Source organism: Camelus dromedarius, chromosome 2, assembly GCF_036321535.1.
Source record: "Camelus dromedarius isolate mCamDro1 chromosome 2, mCamDro1.pat, whole genome shotgun sequence".
In the NCBI taxonomy this organism is placed as follows: Eukaryota; Metazoa; Chordata; class Mammalia; order Artiodactyla; family Camelidae; genus Camelus; species Camelus dromedarius.
This window is the reverse complement of record NC_087437.1, coordinates 52207524-52230621: the sequence shown is the minus strand read 5'-3', so window position 1 is coordinate 52230621 and position 23098 is coordinate 52207524. Positions and strand designations below refer to the sequence as shown.

Genomic DNA, 23098 nt, shown 5'->3' with positions numbered 1-23098 from the left:
CTGGGCTGCTCTTTAAAAGAAAGAGCCCTTGGAAATCGAATTGTAGCCCATTTCTTGTATCCAGATTGAGAAAGCGCTGAAGTGTGAGGGACTCCTTCCAAGAAGTTAATTTTAACAGTTTGGAAGGGTGAACTCCTTAAATACCCAGCTGCAGCATATAGAACCAATGTATGAGACTTTTAAAATTACAAAATAAAATGAGCGAAGGTAAGCTTAAATAATTTTAAACCAATTTATGGAACTAAATGGTCTAGACCTTTTCTCTATGTTTATCCTGCCTGTGATTTTTAAAAAATGGATATAACTTTAGCCATTTAATTAGAATTTCACGATTTGGTTAGTTCATGGTATTTGGCCTCCTCTATCTGATGAATTATTTCTTTTTAGAAATATATCCTAAAGTTAGTTTCCACATAACCTTATAATAGAGGGTTTTGGAGTGCTTATTTAGGACACAAATTCTCAAAGTGATCTTAAATTAAAATTATTTTTTCCTTGTTGGTTACAAAAAATGGCTCCCAACAAGACATGCAGTGCTTAACAGATCCCTATTTACATTAATTGAGCATAATAGGATATTTTAAATTGAATTTATGACTTCAGGAATAGAGACTTCTTACATTTTCTTTACAAATACAAGGCGCATCGGACAGTATTGATTTTTTGCATTCTGTGTGCTGATGGATCAGTTTCTTTCTATATCTCATTATTCGTATTGCTTTCAAATCCATTCCCGATTATATGGCATTGCTTCAGTAGGGGACAGAGTACAAAGTTAGAAGGAACAACTATGGGAAACCTGTGATACTGAAATACACAAGTAGGGTGAATTTGGTAAGAGTCCATTGCCTGGGGAAGTATAGAAAAAATTGTAGCATAGAAGTTGAGGAACGATGATCCAGTTCAGTGCCTGTCTTATTTCAGCAGTCTCCCCTCTAAGTACACCATTACTGATGGGAACTTTGCAGTCTTCTCAGGCAGCTTCTTCCTTCATTAGACAGCTTTGACTCTTAAAATGCTCTTCCTTATATGGAGCTGAAATCAGTGACTTTAGAACTTCTTTCCACTGGTCCTATTTCTACCTTATGAAATCATATAGAACGATCTAATCCTTTTTTAGATCGTGGCTGTTTTAACTCTTCACATATACAGTTGAATTTCTCACAGGCATAGATTATCTTCTTCCTGTATTCTCAGGCACTGTCACAATGTCTGGCCTGAAGTAGGTTTGAAATTTATGTTCATTGAATGACTGAATGAAAGTAGCCATCATTTTTCTCTCAAGACATTGTTTTGTTCTATTTATAAATCTGTATTTCCTTCTGCCTTTCCTTTTATGGTATTCAGGCTCCTAAGCCTCCTGGTTCTTTTCTGAACACGTACCAATATGGTTTTGATCCTTTGAAGTTGGTGACCCCTAGGAGGGTGCATAATATCTGAGTTGTCTGATCTGTCTAGAGTTAAGGAGGACTGCTGTCTCCCATGATGATATACAACTACTGCTGCAGCTAGCATCACATTAGTTTTTCTGATTTCCACATTATATTGAGCTTGTTGCTGACAGATTGAACTAAGCGTGCTGTCAACTAAAGCCATTAAGCCTCTTTTTTGTTTGTGTGTTTGTTTTACATATGTGGCATAGGTTACAGTGCTTGCCCATCTCACAGTTAAATATTTGGACATGGGGACTGATTGATCCCTTAGATCTATTTTCCTATTTCCCTATTGATAAAATTGGAAACAGGAGAAGGCCACAGATCGAGTCCTAAACTGCTCTGCAGGTTGATAGCAATTCATTAATGAGCATTTATTGTTATGGTCATTAAATATTTATCTCACCACCTAACTGTACTGTTATCCATCTTATGTTTATCTTATACATACAAGTATAGTAGAACCTGGTTGAATATTTTGTTGAAATTCTGCTAACATACTATTTTTACATCTTTTTGATGTGTGATCTATCTATAAACATACTCTCTTTAAAAAGAAAGAAAATAGATTAGTCTGGTATAACTCAGGTTGGTTCCACAAATGCTTACTGCTTTCTTTTCTAAGTGATAGAAGCTGCTTTTCAAATAAATAATCTGAATGTAGAAAAGGATTGGCATTGAGTATACTGGATTGTTGTTGGCAGTTCTTTCTTTCATTCTTTTTTTAAAAATCAGACCTACATTTATTTTCTTTTTTCCAGTCTTTGGCAGCCCTCTGGTCTCCATGCTTCCTCAGCTGGTAGTGGTTCAGTGACCACATCCAAGTGGCGCTTCAGTTCACTTAGAGCAGCAAGGTGCTCTATTACAGCCTCTCACCTATACTTCACATCAATTCTTTTTACTTTTTTAAGCCCAAATATCATTTTTCTTGAACAGAGGCAGAGTTAACATATTTGAGAAATTCTACTTCTGGAGTATTCATGAACATGTCAGTCCTAAGTAGAATTCCTTTAATTTTGTTGAACGTGTTTTGAGCACTTCTCTTTATGAGACATTATTATGGAGATTAGGAATACAAATACGAATACAGCTGGGTCATGCCCCGTAAGCAGAGTGTAAGGGCGTAATTAATGCTGTATTTATTTTTGTATTCCTTTAAAATCACAAATGATATGGGTGAAAAAACTATCAGCTTGTTCACCAAATCAAAATGCTAAAATAGGAGGACTATCTTCAGATGCTTGAGAGAGGACATTCAGAACAAATAAAAGAAGTTCAACTTTATATGGTTGATGTTAAACTTGTGAAATTTATAACCTTATAAAGTAGTAAAGGCTGCAAATAGATACCTGTTCATAAAAGACATGTAATATATGTGTATATTGGCAGATGCAGTGCTTGATGTAAAGGAAATAATTAGTATATTTAGGTAATAACTGATTTTGAGGACTATGGGAGGAAAACTATATATGTTCTGTTGGTGTCTTTGTCAAAGATAGATTATTGGGCTGAATAAACTATGACCATGAATCTGTGACTTAATTTTTTTTCCTAATAAGGAGTGATATTGGGTTGAATTAATGAATAAAGGATTTCAGGAGGACTTTTGAGAGTAAAAAAGACATGGCTTGGCTAGGGAAGAGGAATGGGAAAGAATAAATTGTATGCAGATAGTGTAAAGTAGATTTTTTTGTGGCTGAAATAGGATATTTAGAAGGAGCAAGCAATTTGGTTGTTGAGATGTTAGGGAGGGATGAGCAGGAAAGGTGGGGAAGTTTCAGTCGATAGAGACTTTGACATTGTAGTGAAAACATGGGTAATAAGGAAATGAAATCAGCAAGGGAGATTATTTTGGTATTAGTGTAAAAAATAGGTTGAAATTCATGCAGCAATATCCATATAATGGAAATTGGAATAGATTAGATTTGGAGGGGAGGAAGAGGAAGGTTATAAAGGATAACTTGTAGAATTCTGCCTTATGAAGCCTGGGTGGATGGTGATGCCATTCTTTCACTAACAACAACAAAATACTGGAGAAGAACTAGGTTCGGTTGATCATGGATGATGAATCCACAAAGACCATGAATCTAGTTTTGAATCTGTTGAGTATAAACTGCCTTGTCATTGCATGGTGATGTCAGTAGGCAGTTGGATATAGGGGATCTAGAACTTGGAGAAGGCTACATTAGGGACAATAAAGAAGTCATTTCTTACTTTTAGATTGCAGTTGTAGCCATGATAAAGCATGAGATTGCCAAGGGAGAAACTATAGTGTGAGAAATGGAGAAGACCATTAGGCTTTCCCTTTAGAATGCTAACATTTACAGTCTGGTTACAGGAGGATGAGCTGGCGGTAGAGTCTAAGAAGAAATGTACAGAGAAGAAAAATCTGGAAAGTATGGTATTGCAGAGGCCAAGGGAAATGAGTGTTTTAAGAAAGTATGAAGATGAAATCAGTATTTAGCAGGTTGTTTCTTAGATATTGGTGAAATCTAGCAATAGTGATTTTCTTTATTACTGAAGAAGAGGGTGAAAGATTTAGTCCTGCAGTGACTTCAGGAATATACTTAATTGCAGCATTAGTCAAAGCTATTTGAGACAATGAATTCTTCAAGGTAGAAAGAGAAGAATAGAATGCCAGGAGCTGAGAATTAGGACACAGAGATAATAGTCAATATTTATTGAGTGATTACTTTGTGCCAGAGTAAGCTTATTATGCTATGCACTTAGTAGCCAGTTACATCATTATGTCCATTCTGTAGTCAGGAAAAAGTCTTAAAGAAGTTGAGTAACTTTTCCGTGGGCACATGATTAGTAATGAGTAGAGCCTGGATTTGGATCCAGGTCTGTCCTGATTCTAGGACCTGGACTCTTAACCACCATAGGTACTATAGAGCAATTTAAAGTTAATGAGCAAAAATCAAGAGTTTTGTTTTTTTTGGACCTGGTAAAGCCAGTGATGGGGAAAATTTTTAAGAAATAGGTAGCCAATTGTTATCAATTGCCCTAGTGAAATGCAGAAGAATGGGGACTGTAAAGAGGTCGCGGGATGTATTCCAAGTTAAGAGTTATCAAAGAGAAAGTGATTAGAAATGTCAGAGGTGGTTGAGGGTGGAGAGTGTGCATTGTATGATGTAGGTAACACCAACAGAACTCAGCTTTATTGGCTTAATAAAATCATGTAATAGTTCAGTTTTCTGCAGAAGACATCTTAAAAGATGTCTCTTTCAGGTTAAAAGCAGGAAGAGTGGGACTTGATGTAATCTAATAGATAATACTAACATATCTAAGGAAAGACTGTTACAGCAGAAGGTGGATGGGTGGCATGGAGTTAGAGAAAAACGGGAGTTGGAAAGGCAGAATATGGACGTGTTTTTTTCAGGACTGTTGAGAGAAGGTGGTATATTGCCTAGAGGCTTAAACGTCTGATCCCTGTGACTGGACTATCCCAGCAAATGTTTGGTTATGATTTGGCTTCCTATTTATAGATTTCCTATAGGGAAAGGAGTTGATTAGAGGATATAACTGTCAAGACCTATACTAGTTAGTGTATTTGCATTGTGGTTTTTGCATTATTCTATTTGTTCTATTTTCCTGCTTCTACATAACCCCGAAAATCAAGTTCTGACTTCCCCCAGGGTAATGCCAGCTGGTTTTCCTAAGGGACACCTCAGTCATATCAATAGCAGTAGCCATAGAAAATACATTTAAGATATATGACAGTGAAAACTAGCAAAAACAGCAGTCGTAGTTTGGTTAGATGGAGGAGTCAGCTGAAGCTTTTTTGAAGCATGAGGGTTCTTACCGCGTCTGGTCGTTGAAGGAAGAGGATACAGGTGTTAAGAGTGCAAAGGTGAAATCAAGTTCTGAGTGAGTTTCCTCACAGCTTTTCCAGAGGTAGAGAAAGCTGATAGGTGTTTTCCATCCAAGTGGTGCTTCAATCATGGACACACATCAACTTCAGGGTAACAGATAACACACCTGTTGCTTATATGCAGGCACGGTTGTAGTCTTTCTGCATATGTTAGGTCATTCACACCTCACCACAACCTTGTGAGGTAGGTACTACTATTACCCTCATTTTTCATGTTAGGAAACTTGCCGGAGGTCACTCTTAGTAGCCCTGGCCACGTGTGATCCATATTCATCAGAATCTCACCAACTTGGCTGGCAACCAGGGCTCTGGGTTTCTTGGTTCCGCTCAGGGTACAGTGAAGATGATTTTAGTTATTTTAAATTCTTTTTGGAACAAGGAGGATTTAAATAAATAAGTAAAATGGGAATGCTTTCAGATTTTAAGGAAAGGGCAGTTATATACAATATGAATTTTTTTGAGTGGTTGCAAACTCTGTAAAACTATGCTTTTAAAAAACATTTAATAACATCTTTGTATAATACACAGCTTCAGTCATGTTGTATCCTCACCTGATCCCTAACTGATGCATTCCCTCTTTCAGTTAGTTTACATAGCATTATTTATTACTGGCTTCTGAGCCTGTTGAACTTAGGGTTTTGAACCAAACAGCTTTTGAGGGCCTTGCTATGATAATTTCCCACATTACAACACCCTCACTTTATTTAAGTTTGTTCTCACACATTGTGGAATCTCATTAATTTACAAGAGAGAATATTTTCAGAGAAGTTAAGAGCTATTAATTACAAACAAATACAGGAACATATGTTTAACAACTAAAAGTTGTCTAGTAGAAAATGTGTTTTCTTGAAAAATAAGGATTGGTTTGTACATCCAATGTGGAAGGCAGAGTGTAGTCGTAGGAAGGACAAGGGCTGTGGAGTCAGACCCACCTGGGCTGAGTCCTGGTTCTTCTGTTCACTGGCCGTGTGACTTTGGACAGGTTACTCAGGCTCTCTCAGCTTCAGTGTTCTCTTCTGAAAAATAGGAATAAAAATCCTACTTCACAGGATTGTTGGGAAGATTAAATGACATAAGCAAAGTACTTATTGCAGGTGTTCAGCATCAAGCCCTCCTCAGAACAAACAGTGGAAGTACTGGGTAGTGTCGTCATCCCTGAGGGCAGGCTCTGGAATTGGACTTCGTGTTTGAATCCTGGCTCTGCCCACTACTAATGTGGTTTTGGGGAAGTTACTTAATTTCTGTCTTTCAGTTTCATCATTTTTAACTGGCCCCATAGTGTGATGATTGTCACAATCCCCAACTCCAACTGTTTCCCCTTCTGCGAATGTCCTGATTATTCTGGAATTCACTTTGTAACTATACTCATTTGTTCAATTAAATACAACGAAGATGATAAAGATACTCATTTTTAGTATCATGACATTTAGAAATTGTTGAGTTTTTCAGTTGCCCTCATTGTCGAAGGGTCTGTTTTATAATAATAACTTTGTGATGATTATCTACTTTTTGTCATGGAATCTTGTATTCTTCCCACTCCCCTACTGCATCCTATTTTCCACTATTATTAAGCAATGGATAGTTCTGGTTAATCAGATATACCAATTAATAGATAACTGTCATATTATGTCAAACATGGATTTCAGAGGATCAGGCTATTATAAAATTGTTAATGTGAAAGTGCACATATTTAGCTTTAATTATCCAAAAGTCTTGTCATGATTCTGTAGTGATATTTAGATATCATTTGGAATACTGATTTTGCTTAGAAAAATGGAAACAGTGCTAGTTAGTAGGGAAGTCCTGGCTGCTGGAATGGCAGACAAAGTAGACTGAATTGTAGTTTTTGCAAATTACTTTTCTCAGCTTCACAGGATTTTTGGTTTGTGTTTCTCCTGTTCTTATTGTTAGTTTGTTATTGAATATCCAGATATTTATCAATATTCTATAAGCCCGCTGCCCAGAATGTGCAATATCTAGAGCACCAACAATGTATAATAGATCCCTCTGGCTGTGCCTGCACAATGCCCTGAAGCAGTCTGTTCAGGACAGAGTCTTTTCCCTCCCTGCTGCTTATTTGTCCATTTAAAACTAGATTCTTGGTGTAATATAGAATGTGTTTCTTCCTCTGTATCTCATTTTAACAGACCTTTAGTGGAATAAAAACACTAAGAGTGTAATAATTTGGTATAATTGTGGAATATTCTGTTAGGCTCATTTGCTTTATCTTTCTGTCTACACACACACACACACACACACACACACACGGGCACACACACATGTACTTTTTTCCTAAACCATTTAAAAATGCATGATGACATTTCACCCAAATATTTCAGCATACCTCTCGAGAATGAGGACATTTTCCTATATAACCGTAATACTAATCACGCCTAAGATAATAGCACTTATTCAGCAGTGCCATATAATGTACAGTTTCCTTGATTGTCAAAAGACTTTTTGAGTTGACTTTTTTTTCAATTCAGGATCCAATCAAGATTCACACATCACATGGATATTTTAATGTCACAGATGGTGGTGATAGTTTCACGGGTGTATACATATCTCCAAACTTATCACATTTAATACATTAAATCTGTACAGCTTTTTTCTTTGTTGATCATACCTCAGTGAAGTGGTTTAACAAGTGAAATAAATGAGTAGGAAAAAAGATTCATACATCACATTTCATTATTGTATCAGTTTAGTCTCCTTTAATCATTCTAGAATAATCACACTTTTTTTAGATGATACTGAAATTTTTCAAGAGTCCGGCTTAACTGCCTCTGGCATCCCCCATATTTTGAATTTGCCTAATTAGATTTAGGTTAAATATTTTTGTCTAGTTATTACCTAGGTGATATTATATCCTACTTATAGCCTCGTGATGAGGAGATAGGTCAGTTTGTTCCACTGGTGCTAGTGCTCAGGTGATAACTGCCAAGTCTGTCCATTATAAAAATATTGTTTCCCCTTCGTTATTTATCTTTTAAAATTATTTTTATCACTTTTTAAGAATAATCTGTGGAGTGATATTATGACACTGAGTGAACATCCTATTCCCCAGCAAACTTTAACCCAATGATTTTAGTATTTACTGAAGTTTCTTGTGTGAATCACTTATTCATTGGTAGTTGCAAAATGGTGATTTTCTGCCATTCCAACCATTTGGTGGCATTCTTATTAAAGATGGGTTTGTCTTGTCTATATCCTTATTTTTTAGGTGTTACCAGACAACTTGATTCTTTTTAATTTGTTAAAATCAAGTATCATTTTTTGGATGCCCAAATTATCTTTAATTTGGCCAACGAGAGCCCCTTCAAACTGGCTCCTGTGACCTTTTGTTATGTCACTACCATTTTTTGAGCACTGCACTGCTTTTCTGAACAACAGGCTGTTCTAGGCTTACCTAGTAATTTCCTCACCCCAGAACAGGAATCAGTTATTTTCCCAAGTAGCCTAGGTTCCTTTTAGTGAAGAATGATATGGAAATCATTATCTGGGCTTTTAGTGTGCTTATTTTTACTGGGATGTTACTGCATGTTACTTTCAGTGGACAGATCTAGGTTGTATGTGTATGTGTGTGTGTGTCTCCATCTGTCCATCCGTGTCCGTCCGCGTGTCGTTCACCTTTCCCCATTCCATATTTGTACCTCCCTTCTCTGTGAGTCAAAGCCCTGGTTTCCAGTATATCATAATATTTACTCATTTCTTCTATCCTCAGCTACACACAGGATAGTTTAGCAATTATTATATTAGTACCACTAACAAGAAGAAATTGATGGCTGAAGTTCAGGATTCTTTACTTGTTTTGATTTTTAGAATATATCCTGGCTTCTTGCATTACTTTTTTTTTCTGTGTGGGTATGTTGTCAGTTAGGTTCATTTATTTCTGATTCGAATCAATTTCTGGTATATTTTTTCACCCTTTTTAAATTAAACTTTTTATATTGAGATAATTTGTAGATTCACATGCAGTTGTGAGAGATAATGCAGAGATCTCACGTGTTCTGCGCCCAGTTTCCCAGTGGTAGCATCATGCAGAACTGTAGTATGATATCACAGCCAGGGAACTGACATTGATACAGAGAAATTCAGGAACATTTGCATCATTGCAAGGATACCTCATGTTGCCCTTTTATAGCTACACTCACTTTCCCTCTGGCCCCAACCCCTCATTAATCCCTGGCAATCACTAATCTGTACTCTATTTCTGTGATTTTCTCGTTTCTAGATGTTATGTAAATGGATCATACAATATGTAACCTTTGGGGATTGGCTTTTTTCACTCAGCGTAACTCTCTGGAGATTAATCCAGGTTGTTGTGTGTATCAATAGCTCATTCCTTTTTATTGCTGAGTAGTGTTCCATGGTATACACGTGACACAGTTGATCTGTTCGCCCATTGAAGGACATCTGGGTTGTTTCCAGTTTTTAGTTATTATAAATAAGCCTGCTGTAAACGTTTGTGTATGGTTTTCTGTGTGAACAAAAGCCTACATTTCTTTGGGATAAATGCCCAGAAGTGCAGTTGCTGCGTCATGTGTTAGTCGCACAGTTAGTTTTTAAAAGAAACTGCCAAACTCTCTTCCGTGGTTACTGTACCATTTTACATTCCTGCCAGCAATGTATGAGTGATTCTGTTTCTTTGCCACATTCCTGTCATTACTGGGGTGTTGTTATTTTAATTTTAGTCATTCTGATAGATGTATACTGATAATTTATTTTGATTTTAATTTGCATTTACCTAATGTCTGACATTTGTGTGCTTATTTGCCATTTGTATATCCCCTTTGATGAAATGTCTTTTATCCCTTTTTTCTAAGACTTTATTTTCTCAGAGTCATTTTAGGTTTACAGCAAAATCGAGAGGGAGATACAGAGATTGCCCATGTATTTTGCCCCCACATGTACATATCCTCTGCCATTATCAACATCATTTATCAGAACTGTACATTTTTCTACCCAGGATGAACCTGCATTGACACAGCATAATCATCTAAAATTCATAGTTTACCTTAGGGGTTCATTTTTGGTGTTGTACATTCTGTGGATGTGGACAAATGTGTAATGACATATGTGCATCATTATAATTTCATACCAAGTTTTCTCACTGCCCTAATGATCCTCTGTGCTCTTCTTGTTCATCTGACCCATCCCTTGGGAAACCACTGATCTTTTTATTGTCTCCATAGTTTTATCTTTTCCAGAATGTAGTATGTAGCCTTTGGAATCATGCAGTATGTAGCCTTTTCAGACTGCCTTCTTTCACTCAGTAATATGTGTTTCAGGTTTCTCCATGTCTTTTCATGGCTTGATAGCTCATTTCCTTTTAGTGCTGAGTAACAGTCCGTTGCTGGATGTACTACAAAGTTTTTATTACTTTACTAATTTTTTTTGAGGTGTAATTGACATATTCATTTCAGCTGTACAACATAGTGATTAAATATTTGTATATACTGTGAAATGATCATTGCAGTAAGTCTAGTTAACATCTATCACCAAACATAGTTCCAGTTCTTTTTCTTGTGATAAGAACTTTTAAGATCTACTCTCATTACAGCTTTCAAGTATATAATAAGTATTATTAACTTTACTCTCATTATATCCCCATGACTTATTTATCTTATAACTGGAAATTTGGCCCTTTTGACCACCTTTACCCATTTTGCCCATTCCCTCATCCTCTGCCTCTTGCAGCCACCAATCTGTTCCCTGTACCTTTGAGTTCAGTTTTTGTTTGTTTTGATTTCACATACAAGTGGGAATATATGGTATTTGTCTTTTTCTGTCTGACTTATTTCACTTAGTATAACACCCTCAAGGTCCATTCATGTTGTCTCAAATGGCAAGATTTCATTCTTTTTAATGGCTGAATATATATTTACTATATTATTCATTCATGTGTTGGTGGGCACTTATGTTTTTTCAGTGTCTTGGCTATTATTGTAAATAATGCTGCAGTGAAAGTTTGCAGATCAGAATTTTAAAATTTTGATGAAGTTAAACTTAGGAATTTTCCTCTTATGGATGATCTTTTTGATTCCTTTAAGAACTCGTTGCCTAATTTGAGATCCAGAAGATATTCCTGTATATTTTTCTTAAGAGTGTTGTAGTTTTAAGTTTTAAATAAAAGTCTGTGATCTATTTTGAGGTTTTGTATAAGGTGTCTATTTTAGATCAAGGTTTATTGATTTTTTTTGCCTATAGATGTTCAAGTTGCTTCAGCAGAATTTGTTGAAAAGCTATCTTTCTTCTGTTGAACTGCTTTTTGCACTTTTGTCAAAACCCGTATTGTGTTGGTCTGTTTCCAGACTCTCCATTCTGTTCCATTGATCTATGTGTTGGTTCCTCTGCTAGTCCACAGTGTTGATTGTTATGCCAAATAATGTGTCTTTAAATTAGATAAACTGATTCTTCCCGCTTTACTCTTCTTTTAAAAATTGTTTTAGCTATTCTAGTTCCTTGGCCTTTCCATATGAATTGTAGAATAATCTTGTCTACATCTACAAAAATCTCGGTGGGATTTTGATAGGAATTGTGGTAGAGTTGTAAATCAATTTTGGGAGAGTTAGAATCTTTACTGTGTTGAATCTTCTGTTCCATGAACATGGCATCTCTCTCTATTTCTTTAGATCTTTGATTTCTTTCGTCAACATTGTGTAGTTTTTAGCATATAATTCCTTACATGTTTTGTTTGAGTTACACGTAAGTATTTACATTTTTTAAATTGCAAATGGATTGAATTTTTAATCTTGGTGTCCTGTGTTCATTGTTAGCATAGAGAAATATAATTGATTTTCATGTGTTTATCTTGCATTCTGTGACCTTACTTAGATGAACTCACTTATTTCAAGAGTTTAAAAAAAAATAACTTTCCTTGGGATTTTCTACATAGATAATCATTTCATGTGGAGGTTGAGAAAGTTTTATTTTTTTTTTTGTTTCTAATCCATATGGCTTTCTCCCCCCTTTTCGTGCTTCATTGTACTGGCTTGAACTTCCTCAGTTGTGTTGAATAAGAGTGATGAGAGCAGTAATCTGTGCTTGTTCCCTCCTCCATAGGAGGAAAGCACTAGATCTTTCATCTTTAAGTATAATGTTAGTTAGTAGGGTTTTTTAGATGCTTTTTAGTAAGTTGAGGAAATTCTCTTTTATTTCTATTTTCTGAAAGTTTTTATTATGAATGAGTATTAAATTTTGTCAAGTGCATGAATTGATATAATCATATGAGTTTTTCCTCATTGGCTTGTTAATATTGTGAATTGTATTTTCAAATACTAAATCAGCTTTCTACCCCCTGGATAAACCTCACTTGGTTATGGTGTATGATTCTTTTTGTATGTTGCTGATTTCTACTTGTTAATAGTTTGTCAAGGATCTTTATGTCTATATTTATGAGGAGTGTTGATCTATAGTTTTCTTTTTTGTACTGTCTTTGTTTTGGCTTTGATACCAGGGTAATACTAGTTTTATACAATAAACTCGGCTTTTTTTTTTCTTCTAGGCTTTTTTTCTGGAGAGATTGTTTAGAATTGATGCTATTTTTTGTTTAAACACATGGTGGAATTCTCCAGGGAAATCATTTGGGCCTGGAGATTTTTTAAATTACTAATTCAGTTTCCTTATTAAGAGGACATTCAAATTGTTACCAGTGGGTGAGTTGTGATAGTTTGTAATTTTTGAGGAATTGGTCCATTTCATTCTGCCTTGTCAAATTTATGTGTGTAGAGTTGTTTGTAGTGTTCCCTGATTATGCTCTTGATATCTGTGTGGTCTTTCATAGTATCCCCTGCTTCATTCCCGGCACTTCTAGTTTGTGTTTTTTCTCTTTATTTTTTTGTTGGTCTTGCTAGAGTTCTGTTAATTTTATTGACCTTTTCAAAGAAAAGCTTTGTTTCATTTATTTTCTCTATTAGTTTCCTGTTTTCAATACCATTGATTTCTGCTCTCATGTTTATCATATCTTTCTTTCTGTTCTGCTTGCTTTGGGCTGATTTTATGCTGTCCTTTTTTTTTTTTTTTTTTTCTTAAATAAAGCTTAAGGGTACTTGCATTATACTTTGAGTCTTTTCCTTTTTTCTAGTGTATGCAGTTATTGCTATAAAAATCCATCTCAGCATTGCTTTAACTGTGCACCACAATTTAAGTATGTTTTATTTTCATTTTCAAGTTCACTGTATGTTTTCATTTCTCTTGATACGTCTTATAGATTTATGGATTATTTAGAAGTGTTGTTTGGTTTCCAAGTGTTTGAAGATTTTCTTGTTATATTTTTGTTAATTGGTTTCTAGTTTGATCACAGAACACACTTTGCATGACTTTAATTCTTTGAAATCTTTTGAGATTTGTTTTATGGCCCAGGATATGGTCCAAGTGTCATGGACACTTAACAAGAATGGCTCTTCTGCTGTTGTTGGGTGAAATGTTCTGTAAATGTCTGTTAGATCCTGCTGGTTGCTCTGTTGTTGAGTTCTACATCCTTGCTTGTTTTCTATCTTGTATGTTCTTTCAGTTGTTGAAAGAGGAGTGTTGATATCTCCCAATTAATTGTGGATTTGTCTTTTTCTCCTTTCAAGTCTGTCGGTTTTTGCTTCGCATATATTTGCAACTCTGTTGTTTGGTGCATACACATTTAGAATTGCTGTGTCTTCTTGTTAGATTAACCATTTTATCATCATCTAATATCCCTTTATAGCTGGGTAATTTTCTTTACTCTGAAGTCTACTTTTTGTGACGTTAATATAGCTATACCTGTTTTTCCTTTAATTAATGTTTTCATGACATGTCTTTCCCCTCCTCTTATTTTCAACCTGCCTAAAATGTTAAATTTGAAATGAATTTCTTATATACAGCATAACTTGTTTTTTAAGCCACTGCGCCAGTCTCTGTCTTTTAACTAGACCATTTACACTTACAGTAATTATTGATAAGTTAGGGATTAAGTCTACCATTTATTTTTAATTTTCTGCTTTTTCTCCCTGTTTTTTGTTCCTTCACTTTCTTTTCTCTGCCTTTCTGTGAGTTACTTGGGCATTTTGTAGAATCCCATTGTGATTACCTGTAATACTTTTGAGTTTTCTCTTTAAAGCTTTTTAGAGATTGCTGTGAGTGTGTGTGTGTACATATGTACATATATGTAGCTTATCATGGTCTGTTCGTGTACTTTGATCATTTTGAGTAAAGTATAGAAACCTTACTTACCTTTATATCACTGCCCTCCACCCATTTATAATATAACCAGCTTAAGTATTTTCTCCCCTTGTATTTAGAGCTGTATCAGACAGGGTTACAATTTCTGTTTTAACTGTCAACTATAATTTAGAACACTCGAGGAAAAGGAACATGTTTATCTACATTTTTGCTTATTGTGTTCTTTTTTCTAACTTCCAGAAATTCCTTCTTTTATTGTTCCCTTTGTGTTCAGAGAACGTCCTTTAGCCATTTGTTTAAAGTAGGTTTGCTGGTGACAAGTTCTTTTAGCTTTCCTTCATCTCGGAATGTCTTGATTTCTCCTTTATTCCTGAAGGGTGTGTTTACTGGATATAGGATTCTAGATTGATGTTTTCTCCTTTCAGCACTTGAAAAATTGTACTACTTCCTTCTGGCTTCCATGATTTCTGATGAGAAATTCACTGCTATTTGAATTGTTTTTCCCTTATAAATGAGGAGTTGTTTTTCTCTGGCTGCTTCCAAGATTTTTTTCTTTTTGTTTAGTTTTTAGAAGTTTGAATATAATGTGCTGGCCTGGATTTCTTTGGATTTACCTTGTTTGAGATTTGCTCAACTTCTTAAATCTGTAGGTTGTATCTCTAGCTAAATTCGGGAAATTTTCAGCCATTATTTCTTTTTTTTCTTTACTCTTTTTTTTTTTTTTAATTGACACATAGTTTACAATGTTATGTCAATTTCTGGGGTACAGCATAATGTTTCAGTCATACATATATATGCATATTTTTTTCATACTCTTTTTCATTGTAGGTTACTACAAGATGTTGAATATAGTTCCCTGTGCTATATAGTAGAAACTTGTTTTTTTATCTATTTTATGTATAGTAGTTAGTATCTGCAGATCTTGAACTCCCAATTTATCCCTTCCTACCCCTTTCACCCTTGGTAACCATAAGTTTTCTATGTCTGTGACTATATTTCTGTTTTGTAAGTAAGTTCATTTGTGTCTTTTTTTTTTTTTAATTTGGACTCCACATATGAGTGATACCATGTGGTATTTTTCTTTCTCTTTCCAACTTACTTCACTTAGAGTGATGATCTCCAGGTCCATCCATGTTGCAGCAAATGGCATTATTTTATTCTTTTTTATGGCTGAGTAGTATTCCATTTTCTAAAGATACCAGAACTTCTTTATCCAGTCATCTGTTGATGGATATTTAGGTTGTTTCCATGTCTTGGCTATTGTAAACAGTGTTGCTGTGAACATTGGGGTGCATGTATCTTTTCAAATTAAAGTTTCCTCCAGATATATGCCCATGAATGGGATTGCTGGATCATATGGTAAGTCTGTTTTTAGCTTTTTTGAGGAATCACCGTACTATTTTCCATAATGGCTGTACCAGACTACATCCCCACCAACAATGTAGGAGGGTTCCCTTTTCTCCACACCCTTTCCAGCATTTATCATCTGAATAGCACAATGTCTTGCTAGTCATGTTGCTCTACCTTCATTTTATGGTGGCTATTTTTATAAAATATTTTTAGATTTACAGCCATGATTCTATTAACTTATTATTTAGTGTAACATGTGAGGATCCTAATTACTTGTGAGTAACATTAACAGGAGTATGTAAAATTGAAGAAACCTAAAAACCATTTGATTTTTCTTGTTACTTTGAATATTTTCTACAACCTTTCCCCAAGATGGTCATCAGCCTCTGTCGAGCCTTAGAAAGCTGCTGATTCCATGTTTGGACAGTATAATTACTAGTAAATTATTCCTTATATTGAGAAATCTCACTTCTTAGTCCACCTCGGATATCTGCCTCTTTGTCCTAGCTCTCCCTACCAGAGCTGCACTGAAGAGGTCTATTCCTTCTATCTATCTGTCTATCTGATGTTTTATTTAGCACCCACTCTGTGCAAAGCCCTACACCAAGTGCTGGGAATATAGCATTGAATATGATAGCCATGATGCCAACCCTCTTGGTGCCTGCATTCTAGTAGGTGGGCAGACATCAAACAATTTATTATACAACTGAATATTTAATTACAACTGCCATTTCTATTAAGAAGAAAAGATACAGACTGCTTAGAGTATGATATTGAGGCATTGGGTAGGGTGACAAGGGGGAGAGCTTGTTTGAAGAAGTATTGCTTGAGTTGGGAGCTGAGATATAGGTAGGAACTAATGATGTGAGGGACTCTGGGGGCCTGGAAGGGAAAGATGGCTGTCCCTACAGAGGGGAGGATGCATGAAGAGCCCTAGGGAGGAAGGAAGTTTGGTGTTTCAAGGGAGGTCAGGAAAGGCCAGTGTCAGTCTTTGTTGTTGTCATTTATTAGCTGTCTGGACATGGAAGTGATCTAATTAGGATTTGTATTTCATATATTTTATTAACTTTTATTTAACTCTATTTTAAACTGAAGAAAAAATTATAAGACAGTATAAGTTTATGTAGCCTCTTTACCCAGATTTCCCTAAATACTAAATATTAATATTGATCTTACATTTTTATGGTATGGTTATCAAAACCAGGTTTACTTCATGTTTTTGGAGCCCTTTAAATTAAGGTGGATTGTACATTTTTAAAGAGTTATTTAAAAAAAAGGTAAAGAAGAATATGCAACAGAGAGCTTTTATGGCCCACAAATCCCAAAATATTTGCTGTCTAGCCCTTTACACAGAAAAGTTTGCTGACCTCTGGTCTAATTTCCATAGGCTGTTCAGATTTCCCCGGTTGTCCCACTGATATTCTTCTTCTGTCCAGGACGAAATTTAGGATGCCATGTTGCATTTAGTTGTTGTGTCTCCTTGGTCTTTTAAAATCAGTTCCTTAGTCTTTCTTTTTTCCTGATCTTGCTGCTTTTAAAGAGTACTGGCCAGTTATTTTGTAGGATGTCCTTCAGTTTGGGCTTGTCTGACATTTCCTCATGATTAAATTCAGGAAATATACAATTTGATAAACTAAGCTTTTTAAAAAATTGAACATTTTACGTGGATTGGAATCAAATTGTTACAGAATTATGATCTCTCAGTTTTCAATCTGAGAAAGATCAGTACAAATTATAGATCATTTCTCTTCTATCCCAGTACTAGAGTAATTATTTTTACATAATTTCTGGATTTTTTTTTAAACAATAATCTGGGGATACTCTCTGCTGTTATTTGTAATGGCTTTTTTGTTCAAGAACTACTGAGTATATTGGAACTGTTACCAAAAATGAAGTTTGTCTTAGTTTGCTTGTTTTTAGGTAATACTAAATATTAGGTTAAGGAGCTCAGGCCTTTATTATAATTTTGTATAATTTAATGTTAACTGACAGTGAATCTACCTGTAATGTTTTTTTTTATTTTATTATTTAGCAATGTCAAACCTCATTTAAGTAACAAAGACTTTTATTAACAATTTTTAGCAGCTTAAGAAGCTGTGATTTAGAATTGATATATGTTTCAAATTGTGCATGTGAAATTATGGCTAAAGCTGGGATACTTATATTTTACTTTAAAGTTATGATCAGTGTAATTAATTTCTGTATTAACTTTAGATTTACTTTGACACAGAATTACGGATTCATGAGCCTCCCTGTATGGCTAACATGTTGATAGCCCTTTTGTTTTGAAAAGGGTGTAAAAATGATATTTTACTCACTAATCGTAATCAATCATTGCATCTCTGAAAAATGTAATAATTTAAAAGCCAAGCTTACATACTTAGACACTTTATCTTAAAGAAAAATAGGTAACTGAATAAAAATATAATCAATATAGGGGACCCTTAGTGAGTAGTTGTTAAATTATTTAACTCATATAACAGTACTTTTAATTACTTGATTAAATACCATACATTCATAGAACTTAGAAAGTACCTACAGATTGTCTGTTTCAGAGTTTTTCAAAATATGTTGCAAGGTAGGGTTTGATGGAAGTGCCTGAGAAATTCATAGTGAGGGTGACCTCTTTTCCATTTCAGGGAGGCATCTCTGTTTTACATGAAATGGAAAGCCGGAGAAATCTTCATCATAAAACAAAGGAATTTGTTTTCTAGACTTAGTGCCCTTCACAAAGTTAATCAGATATAGTCATTCATTTTCAGAAGAGATGGAAAGCTCTCAAAATCACTGATTATAGTGCTTACTAGATAGAATGTGGTCTAATTTGTTTCCATTTCTAAGTCATTTATTCTTTTTATTAATTTAAGCTTCTTCAAATGTATTATGGTATCTAAAAATTTTAGTTTTATTTCAGTTACTATAAACTCATCCTTTCATTTGTTAATTTATTCCTTGATTTGGCACGAGTGTTTCTATACTGGTGGGTTAATTATATTCACACACAAAACAGAAATGGAGGCATCTGAAACAGTCAAGAAGCCTAGAGGAATCAGAACATTTGTCATGTTGTAGGGGAAATGTGCTTGGCAAGGTGCCAGAGTACATGAAAGAATGTGTGAAGATGCCCCATGTTCTTCAGCATGTGAAAGTAACTTTCTTACATCAAGTTCTAAGCATGCTGCTTGTTTTGTAAACACAGTGCAATATTATCACCACTAACATTTCTTTTATCCTTTCTTTTTCTTTCTCTATTTCCCTTCCTTTCTCTTTTTCTTTTCTATGTAACTTGTTACCAGGGATACTATTTGGTTTTTAAAAACAGCAGATTGTATTGGGCTATTTTGAAAGGAATTTGCACCAAAAGTTTGCTAGCAGATTTGGATATAGTGATTGCTGAAGTAATGACTTTAGATTCTTTTGAACCTAGAAGATGGCATCTTGGATGTTAGTTTCCCTAAACTTCTTTGGAGTCCCTTCTCAGTGTTCGAAGGCCTCCAACCATTGCTGTTCCTTTAGAAGCGCCTTCATTTGTTAGTTACGTCTCCAGAGACATTTTCACTTAGGTGTTTAATGCCTTTTCAGCTGTAAGAGAACCCTTCTGGGGAGTGTCTGTTCTGGGGGTATCTTACACATGGGCTGTACCTCTGTTTATCTCTTATGATCTTCCCTAAACTTTAATGTTATATTTGTACAGTCTGTGAAAAAAAATACACACTACTTATTTGCAATATTTTTCATATGTTTTTAATACAAACTTAAATCTAGTTTTTTTAATTTTGATTTTCTCAAGATACAAACTGTTGAGATGTTATAGAGTTTACATAAACTTCTCCCTGCAAATTTGTTCTTCCTTTTTGAGTTACTGGAAGAACCAGTGCTTGATTTTTTTTTTCCTTGAAAGACAATTACAGAATGTGTCTTACACAAAGCATGGTGCTTTTTAATAAAGAAAAATTTGCCACCATATATTTTTGCTATTCATTCAACAAATAGTTATTCAATATCTAATGGTGTCAGGTACTGTTCTAGAAGCTGAGGCTTCAGCAATGAACAAAACACAAAAATCCCAATCCTTGTGGACTTTCTAGTGGTTATTAACAATGATGGTATGTAAGGTTTGTTGCTTTTATGACATTGTAGTCATTAGAAAAAGTCTTTGGGTATGATCTTAGGTACTAGGAAGTTTTTTTTTTTTTTGAGTGTTGTATATGCAGTTTCTTTTTTAAACAGATAATGTTTGGGTATGATCACACAGATGCTGTAAAAGGTAATAAATATGGGAAGAGTATGGTCTTTATTGTCAGACCTGAGTTTGAATTCTAGCTTTTCAGCTTATATTCATTTTGCATTGTGGTCTTGGGTAAGTAACTTAACATCTCTGAGCCTTAGTTTACTAATTTGTCAACTGCAGGTAATACTAATACTGTAGAGTTATTGTGAGAATTAAAAATAATGTAATACTTAGTGGTATTGGTAACTACCATTGTTATAATTGTCATTATATTCTCTGTAATCCGGATTTCTATCCAACAGTGACATCAGCAACAACAAGATTGGGCCCAGGCCCAAGATTCAAAAGTTTTGGGACATTATTTTGAGTTATTCCATTCACTGGAAGAGGAACTGGATACTAACAGTAAAGGAGCAATTTTTGTAAAGTAGTGAGGCCTTTCAAATGCAGAAAGTTTGATCAGATCGTCTTCAACAGCTTTAGTTTAAAAGGCAGCAAAGGCTCTTTTCTTTGCCTGTCTTTCACTGGTGCAACTACAGCTAAGAATTTCTGTTGGCTGCTGTGACCAAGGGTCTTGGGTGCAAAATTTTTCATCACAGCTTTTGATCTCAGCTTTTGATATGTCGTTATAGACTCCTGGATACTACCTTTCACTAAGACCAGCTTTTCTTCACCTTGTGCTTCTGCTTCAAGATGATTAATCCAGATTGTCCAAGCTTGCTTCACTCCTTTTGTCATGGACCAGAGACCTTGAAAATAGAACCTGCAGGAGATATATCACAATAGTTATAAACACAGCAGCACAGTGCAGAGCAGTGTGAGGGTGAAATTCATAATGGATTTTTAAAAAATTCTTAAGATTTTCCTTACATATTAGAATGTGTTTATCCTTAGTCACATTTCAAATTTCAATTTTTATTTTGACACCACAGGCAGTCTATCACTTAGAAGTTGTCTGACAACGTTATTAAATTTGCTTTTTAAGTTAGGTAGAGTATACTTTCTCTAGAAACATTGTTCTAACTTGTAATTAGGGTCTTAAAGTAGCTACTGAAATTTTATTCAACACTTAAACAATTTTTTCAGATGGCGGATTTTATTGTACTAGTACTAGAGGTACTAGCATATCTAACTTGGGGTTCCTTGGGCAGGGAGAACAGGTAACTCTTAGGTACTGTCATGCAGTAACTATATATTTGCTTCTGAAACACAATCATTTTATTCAAGGCTGAACCAAGGCACATAGATGCCCTGAACAGGCTATTAATTTAACATTCTTCTAAACTGATATTGTTTGAATATTTTGTTAAACATTTATTTATTGGCAGTGAAGGGAAGGAAAAAGTTGTGTGTCTTCATGCTCAGAAAGAAGGATTTCTTACAGATTACTCAGTGGAATATGACATTCCTGTTCTCACCTGCAAGTTGCAAAATACTCAGAAATAGGTGGATTCAGCAATTTCCATATAAAAAACTACCTAATTCAGGAGAAGGAAAATGAAAAGAAAAGAAGAAAAATGATCTACTTCAGCCATAGCAGAACCAATTTATACTTCACTGTGAAATGTGAAATCCTGGGATTGCTAGGGCTCTCTATCAGATTTCTCCCCTATAAACTGGCATCGTGGATCTTGCTGCCCTGTTCCGTATCTAACACTGTCTCCGTGCCTGGGTAAAAGGAAACAAGTTTTTCTATTTTCCAGTATCTTCATAGGACAAGAGAACCCTGCTAGACCAGTAATACCTTAAATTGGAAAATAAAAGAGCCTGTCCCTATGCCCATGTGTGGGTGGGGGCTGGGTCCAGAAGAGACACTTCTGCTACCAGTTTTTATGGACAGTTTGTCCCTATATGTCAATTCAGTGAACAGACTCATTTATAGCTGTCCTTCAGATTCTACAAAGGGGAACAGAGGGACTAGTTGGTTGGTTCCAGGATCCCCCCACCCATAGATACTAAAATCCGAGGATGCTCAATTCCCATATGTAAAATGGTGTAGTATTTGCATGTAACGTATGCACATCCTCCTGTATACTTTAAATCATCTCTAGATTACTTATAATGTATAATGCAATGAAAATACTATGTAAATAATTGTAAATACAATGTAAATGCTGTGTAAATAATTTCATGCCTATGGCAAATTCATGATTTGCTTTTTGGAACTTTCTGGAATTTTTTTGGGAGGGGTGGGGAATATTTCTCATCTGTGGTTGATTGAATCCATGGATGTAGAGCCTGTAGAATTGGAGTGCTGACTGCATTGATCATCATTTCATCATTTATCTGGCAAGCATAGCACTATATTTGTTAGGAGAGAAAGAGTGAAAAATAGCCTCTTTCCTTAGGGAATTTAGAGTCGCCTAGGGACGGAAGAGAACTAACATTTAATGAGCACCTACTGTGTGCTGGGCAGTATGTTAAAAGGTTTCACATGCATTCTCTTACGTGATCCTCTGTGAATGGGTATTTTGAGGTATAGATAGTATAGGGGTTGAGAATATGGAGTCAGCTGGACTACTTGGGTACAGACTTTTAAAACACTTATTACTTGCACGACTTTATGCAGCAAGTAAGTTACTTAACTTCTCTGGACTTGAGTTTTCACATCTGTAAGATGTAATAATACAACGAACCTCAAAAAGTTATTGTGAGAATTTAATAAATTAATATGAGCAAAGGGATTAGAAAATTATATGACAAATCGTAAGTGTTCAGTAAATAACATTATTTCACAGGTGAAGAAACTGAGACTCAGAGAAATTAACTAACTTGCCAAAAGTTAAATAGCTATTAATTGGTTGATGGTGCAAGAATTTAATTGTCTCTTTCCTTTCACCTTATACTTAGTGGACATTGATATAAGACACTGGGAATCAGAGAATTTAAAGAGAGCTATAAATGGTTAATAGTAACTCAGAGGAGGCAGTACTTGATTCTTCTTTGGGAATTAAAGAGTCCTTAATTGGATCTAGACGGATGAGGGGAATTCCATTCGGAAAAGGGATATTCCAGAAGGCAAACTCCTATGAAGCAGGGACTGTCTTAATAAACAAT

The 23098-nt window shown here is 35.1% G+C and overlaps 1 protein-coding gene across 10 annotated transcripts in view; it reads left to right on the top strand.

Moving 5' to 3' along the window:
- The window catches only part of C2H3orf70 (chromosome 2 C3orf70 homolog), an 87374-nt gene that overhangs the window by 837 nt on the left and 63439 nt on the right, over nucleotides 1–23098 (top strand). The gene's annotated exons all lie outside the window — the stretch shown is intronic.